This window comes from Pygocentrus nattereri, chromosome 3 (genome assembly GCF_015220715.1).
Source record: "Pygocentrus nattereri isolate fPygNat1 chromosome 3, fPygNat1.pri, whole genome shotgun sequence".
Classification (NCBI taxonomy): domain Eukaryota; kingdom Metazoa; phylum Chordata; class Actinopteri; order Characiformes; family Serrasalmidae; genus Pygocentrus; species Pygocentrus nattereri.
The window spans coordinates 39,402,873-39,410,458 of record NC_051213.1 but is presented as its reverse complement, the minus strand read 5'-3'; positions in this window follow the sequence as shown (position 1 = coordinate 39,410,458).

Genomic DNA, 7,586 nt, shown 5'->3' with positions numbered 1-7,586 from the left:
AACTAGGCTCATTCTGCTAGATTCCTAAAAACTTCCTAGCAAGAATCATTAAAGTGTGCAATTTATATGGACTTCTCATTAGTCAGTGCTAATATACAGATCGTGCATACGAGTATGACTACTGTACACATGACCAAATATGGTTTACATTTCCAGTCAGAAATATATCAAAATTGTACAGCTGTAGAGGAAAACAGAAGCCCTTATTGACAACTCTAATGTAGGTCTCCATTAATATTATTTTGCAATCTTCTGAAGCCCCATACAGAAAAAACCCACATCTCTTCCTTTAGTACCTGTGCACTTATGCTGATAACTGTTTATGATGGTCTGCCTTCAGTATATGACCACCATTGTTTTCTAAACAACCCCATTGAATTTAAAGCCTTAAAAAATGTTAAAAGCTGCAATTTTATAAATATTAGGAATTCATCATTCTCTCTTCATGGTTACTAATGTCAATCCCAAACTGACCACGCTTAAAACATCCACAAAAACAATCATTCCAGTATTCTCATATTCTTCGTGCTACATTTATATAAACTGACCATTATTACTATACATTTTACTACATTCATGGATTTAAAGGGCATTCTTAAATTTATGTTGCCTCAACAAACCAACATATAGCCTTGTATTCTTTGCAGAAAATGTTTACCCACAGGAAAATTATATTGCTCTGGCATAAATTAATATATCTGGGAGATGCAGGCATAACGTCTCTTTTGTATATCATTCATGTGATATAATAGGCTATTAAATGTCTGTATGCATGTAAACATAGTTTTAAATATAAAACAAACTTTCTAGAGAAAATCCATAGGTTACTATGAGTGTAGGAAAAATCCATAGGCTACTATGAGGGACGTTAATAGTCAGTATTGTGAAGGCAGTCTATAACTTGGCAAAATGAACTTAACTTAGTTTCCCCCTTTTGCATGAGCTGTGAATTTCCTTTTTGGTTCCATATCAATTTCAATTCTACCTCCCCATTGTACTAAGAGCAGCATCCACTTGCATATTCCTTTACTTTTGCTTCATTTCTAGTTCGTTTAGCAATTGCTGGAATATTTGCTATAGTACAATATATAGTACATTCACAGTACTCATATACACCCAACCTATATTAAACATGGCTTCAAAATGAAGAAAAAAGAACAATCCATAATAATGGTTACTTAACAATTATTGAACAAACAGTGAGTTGTTTTTATGTTCCATGTTTTAACTAGCATTATACTAGCACATATATATATGAGTGTTATTTGCAGTTTCCTACATTGGAAAGAAGATGGTACATAACTATGAGTATATGGTACAGAATCCCAAGGATGGATTATTGGCCGTGCCAGCAGGGCCAGTGTCCAGGGGCTAATGACTGACAGTGATGTTTACCCTTCCATGTATATGGATTACTTCTGGTTTTGCATGATGCATGCTGATATAGTGTTGCCTAATCTGCGAGGCAAGGTTTTGGTTCATTCAGTCAATTTTTTACACTTTCACAGTTGACTTTTTACATTTCATTTATTAACATTTCATTATTAGTGGACCCACAGAAATGGTTCAAAACGACGTATTATTTCTCGTTACATGAACTGATATTAAAGTTACAAATTTTCCCCCCTTCACCTTTAAAGTTATGGTTCTATAGACACAAGTCTTTCTCATGACAGTGGCAATATATAAACAAAGATAATTAAGAGGAATGAGAATTTATTAAACTTTAATAATTTATGAACAAAATGTTCAAAATGTTCATTGAGATGTTTGAGGCACCTGAAATAAAATGGCAATTACAAATTCCCACATGTCCCTAGTATAATATATCTGAGCTCTTTACCAGAAGAAACCGCCCGACCAAATTGATATGATATCAGCCAATTCTCCGTTGACTTGTTATACCATCTGAGATGGCCGTCTCTGAGTCTTTAAGCTTCGTCTAGCGTCTCGGTTCTCCTGAGGCCTGTGGACTTGAGATGGTGGGGCATTCCGGGTGTGCCATGTTACGGAGGGGTGTAGAGTGAGCCTCATCATGTTAAAGCAGAGTCTGTGGACTTAATTAAACCCTCTGAGACTGCGAATCACAGAGAAAATTTACAACTCTCTCTGCCCAACTGTTAAACCAACTCCTATTTATCGCTCACATTAAATACGTTGCACTCATGAGTGGAGTGGACCACTGGCCACACAGCAGTGAATTACACCTCTGCTTCTCACTTTAGACAGAGGTATGTGGGTGTATGTACGAGTGCCTCTGATCATCACAGAAACATTTTAGATAATGATAACTACAATATCTACAGTACAAACCTATAATATTGCTGATCTTTTCATTACATAATAATAAAACTGTTAAAGAATGAGAATGAGCAGTTTGCTTGCAAATTCACTCTACATACCTTAAACTATATATGGATTATATATGGATTATTCTGGTTCAAGATTCATTTCAGACTACTTGAACTTTAGCCCAAAATCCTTTTGCTTTGAGCAACACTATGCCCTAAATATGTTTATTTTATTAAAAATAACTGATTGAAATTTCCATTTTATCAAAACTTTAAAAAGTAGTTGACTATTTTTTTTGCAGTGACAAGTTTAGCTAATTTCAAGCATAACATAAAAATGCTAGCCAGTACATGGCTAGGAAACACAGTTTTGAAAAATCTGGGGGGAAAAAAAATCAGACTTTGGGACACATTTACTTAAAACAATGGGATCTATCTGCTCAACATGTGGCCATGAGAAACAGGGATGCAGTCTCACATCCTGCTCTAAAATGCAGAAATCAAAAAGATATTAAAAAAGAAAACCTTTAGATAAAAATGGTAGAAACATTAGTACAACAAAGTATTATTAGAGTTAGGCTTTGGGACAGCCACCTTCCAAATGAAATATTTACCTTATTACTATTCGTCTGCCTCTGGTTTTATATTACTGTGCTACCATGGGCGGAGAAAAATAGTAAACAATAATATCAAATTTCACTTCCCCCTCCCACCACCTCCACCTATTGTTGAGCAAAAACACACAGCTAGGTAAGTGATATTGTGTTTCACTCTGAATACGTCAAGGGACAGAAGGTAAATGTGTTATGATTTCTGATTCATGTTGACCTTAATAAGTGATTTTTTTCCAAAATGTAAATGCTGTTTATAAACAATTACAGAAATAACCATAGTAATCCATCTTGGTTTTTCACTGTCCCATGCTGTCACTGTCATCACAAAATGGTAACTTTATATGAGAAGGGAATACTCTCTTAACTTTGGTTGTTACTATAACAAGATTGTATTCAAAGTAATTTTGGACCTTCTCTATTGGTTCAATGTTAAGGTCAGCTGACACCCTCAAATGCCATAATAAACAGAGATTTGAGGTTTTAGTATAACCATGACATTATCCTATGTAAATATCAGACAGTGATGAGCATTAACATCAGCCAGCCTTCTATACAGTAATGCTTATTCCTACAAACATTTGAAACATAACACATCTTTTCTCTACACCTTTCAGAACATGCATATTTTCACTGTAAATTGCACAGAAATTCAACAAAGGGGTATATACATAAAAAAAAGACCACGGGTACTGGAAAGCAGTGAGAGAGAGGAGTGTGGAAGGAGTGAAAGTTAGTAGCTGAAACTCCTCCAGGCATATTTCCTTTGGCTGACTGCAGAGGGGAGAGTATGCTAAGATAGAAAGTATTATTTTCCTAAATGGAAGGTGTCAGATGGTCACGCTGGGGTGATCGGCTGTTCAAGATCACCGCTTCCCATCTGCAATTTGTGACGTGTGAAAGATTCAGCCCAAATGTGCTCACAAACTGGAAATCCGCAGCACTTTTTCTTATCGCCGCCAAGCAAGATAACCAGCTGCTTTACAGATCAGGGAACATATCATATTAATATCATGGAGTGCTGCGATATCATCTTGTTTGTAGAAATATTTTTGTTAACTAAGTGTGGTGGGATGGCAACCTTCAGAAAGTAGCATTTGGGGTGGTGTCAGGAGAGGGGGTTAGGTATCAGCACTTGGAAAAAGTGCATTTGTCCCCACAAAATCAGAATTAACATATATTAATAGATTTCAGGTTGCGTGGAACAGCCTGAGCTTTTGAAGATGTGAAGATTTGAATATGTGAACCTTTTGTACAATCTAATATATTAAGCGTCCCAATCCTAATATATTAAGATTTTAGATGTTGATACTGAATGAAACGATGGCTCTCTATTGTTGTAATTACTGACAAACTTGCATTGTTATTATTATTGAACTCCCATCCCATAGGAGATGAGAGGTTCCTGTTATGACTGCAGAATCCAACCTTCTTAGCAAAATAAAGGTGCCAGATGGAAACAAAAAACATTCTTTGGAGCAATGCCATAGAAGAATCACCTTTGCTTCCCTAAAGTTTTAATGTAGAGATTCTCAAGCCACTCCTTGAGGACCCCTAGGCAGTGCATTTTTTGCTGTATTTCTTTGTGATGAACTGTAATTCAGCAAAAATGTGGACCATCTCAGGGTTCCTGATGACCAGTTTGGGAACCGCTGTTATAAGAGATGGTCATTTATATGAATTTCATAACCTTTAGTTTTAAGATATGTCTACTTCTATTAAGTGAGAATGGTTTACATGCTTGATAGTATATTTGCATGGTAGTAATTATGAGTCTATGTGCAAAACAACTCAGCATTTAAGAGACTGTACCCATTCACCTGTATTTGTGTTGTCTCTGTCCTTGTGAAAAATGACTTTATTTGCATTATTTTAGATGCACAATATGGACAAAATAACACATTACAATTATATTGCCATATTGCAATTTCAGTTTACCTTGTAATTTGTTGCAATGCATCAGTGAACCTGTCATGACTAGCCTCTCCCAGTCCTGTACGTGTATGTGTTTTGGTATAGTCCACGTGCTTCTTTGTTTTGGTATCCGTAGTCCTGCCCCTTGTTTTGTAATCCCGCGCCTGATTGTTTTCACATGTCCCTCATCTTCCTGGTGTCGTATTTAAGCCCTGTGTTTGCCCTTTGTTTTCGCTGGTCTTTGTTTGAATCTTTGTTTGCTTTGTTGGTGGTTATATGCTGTGTTGGATGTTCTGTTTGTTCCATTTTGCTTGTTCTGTTAAATTCTGATGTCTGTCATGTCTACCCCCCGATCTATCCGTATTGGCTCTATGACCCTGGTCTGTCTCGACCCTGATTTTGGATTTGCCCTTAATAAATCTTGCTTATCTCAGCACGTGCGTCCGCCTCCTCGCTCCACATCACAGAACCCTTAATATTACATGGTTCAACATTAGTTTAAATGCATGATTCTTGATTCATCCAAACACCCTAAGAATGTCTGCAATTGGTCAAGATATTTACAGTACATTACAATAACACCTGATTGGTTAGAGGCTCATGTGCATATTTAAGCTTCAATCGCATTTTTTCCTTAATTTTTTGCTTAAATTGGAATTTGTCATATTTTTTTTCCTATTTGTTGCTATAGCGGGTTCCTATATGTCTGTCTGTCTGCCCTGCGATGGACTGGCGACCTGTCAAGGGTGTATCCTGCCTTCTGCCGAATAACAGCTAGGATAGGCTCCAGCACCACACTATAACCTAGAAGGATAAGCGGTTTAGATGATGTGTGTGTGTGTGTGTGTGTGTGTGTGTGTGTGTGTGTGTGTGTGTGTGTGTGTGTGTGTGTGTGTTCCAGTAGCAAACTATACATTGCACAAGCCATACTCAAAAAGCAGTTGACTTTTCATATTGAGGCTTCTGTGGTATCAATACTGTGATGGCTGATGTTGACAACAATTAGCAAACAATATATTGTGCAGCTGTGCCATGCTCAATATGCAGTTTTTTCAATATACACATCCTCTAGATTCCTCTTCTCTGTTCTCCTCTCCTCTCATGTTTCTCTCCATTGCTCTACAAAAGATTGTCTATATAATATCTGTCAAAGGCACTGGGAACCATTTGCTTTTGCCTTTTTTCCATAAGCTTGGTGCTATAATGCAGTGCTTAGTGTGCATTAGTTCTTATAATCTCAATTGGGACACAGTGTACTATATCCATACACTATGCAATACATAGATGGTTCTTCAAGGGTTTCCATAGTAAAGACAGTGATTCTGTATAAAACCATGAACACTCTCCTTTTCATAAGTATTGTATGTAGAACCAAATAGAATCACATCCTCCATCAATCTGAAGAACCATTTCACGATGCAGAGAGCTCTTACTCCTAAGTTTGGTGGACATAACCTGCCCAGTCAACATAAGCATAATCCTTATCTGTATATCACAAATAGTGTAGAACAAATAATGTTATTTACATATATAGTTATTCAAGGACAAAGGCATTTAACTCATATTTGATATTTTGAACACTGGAAACTATAGCAGCTTCTGAGGCTCTGCACCTTCCGTTATGTGCGGCAGCCTGTTGTTGTTGATTGTAAATAGCATCATCAATTGTATAGTATTTGTTTGACCAACCACTCCATAGTCAACTTAGCCTGCTATCTATGGTTCCCCCTGAGGGGTACCACCGACACATCTTAAATGCTCTTCCATTACTTTATAAGCTCAAATAACGTGTGTTAAATGAGCCCTTGAAGGGGTGAGAGATCAAGCAAACCTGTGTCTAAGTGTCAACTTGGATAACAAAACTTGCCCAGAAATCATTGCGATCTGAGGCATTGCCCATTTAAAACTTGAAAAAAAAAACAGTGGACAAAGCCATATCAATCAAATGCTAAATATCTGAAGACTGTAACATTCAATTTGTTATGTTCAGAATGGAATATAGGTAGCAAGCTACTCAAACTGTTATACTTGACATACATGCTGACACCACTGCATTGCTTTACTCTGCTTGCTAACTAGTTAGCAAGCTAAAGACTACAAAACTAGCAACAACCAAAAATAAAGACAATAGAGACAGAGCATATTTAGCCCATTCACATGCTGTACAACAACGCTGCACTTTCTATTGATTCGCATTGTGCACTCCTCTTTATTGATTTTAAGCTAAAATTGCAAATATGCCAAAAGGCTATTGCACGGTGGGTTACAGGACAGATAACATTACACACACTATTTGAGGTTTTACTTGATTCTAAGATGCAAAACAGCCGAAAGGTACACAGACAGGAGGGCTCCCAAGCCACAGGGACTTTATAGTATCCACACCTGTGTGTCTTACACATTTTATGTTAAGTAGGCTAAAAAGTTCATTAATTCTTTATCTAAGAATTTGAATTGAAGTTGAATTGGATACCAATTCCTCCAGGTACATAAGTTTAAATAGTTAGTTAGGCTATCCAGATTCTAGCAATGATAGTTTGTTCTAGCTTAGCTAGCTAACATCAAGGGTGATAGTAATAGTAGTTCTAATAATATGTAATAGTACAGCTATACTTGAGCATTTAGCTTTTAGATGACAATAGCAAGATGACAAGTTCATATGCATTTGATCCAGTCTGATACAGAAAAAGGAGGATGTTGATAATAGTAGTGCTTATAATATGCAGCCTAATAGTAGGCTACACACTTGAGCATTTTGATCACAACATTA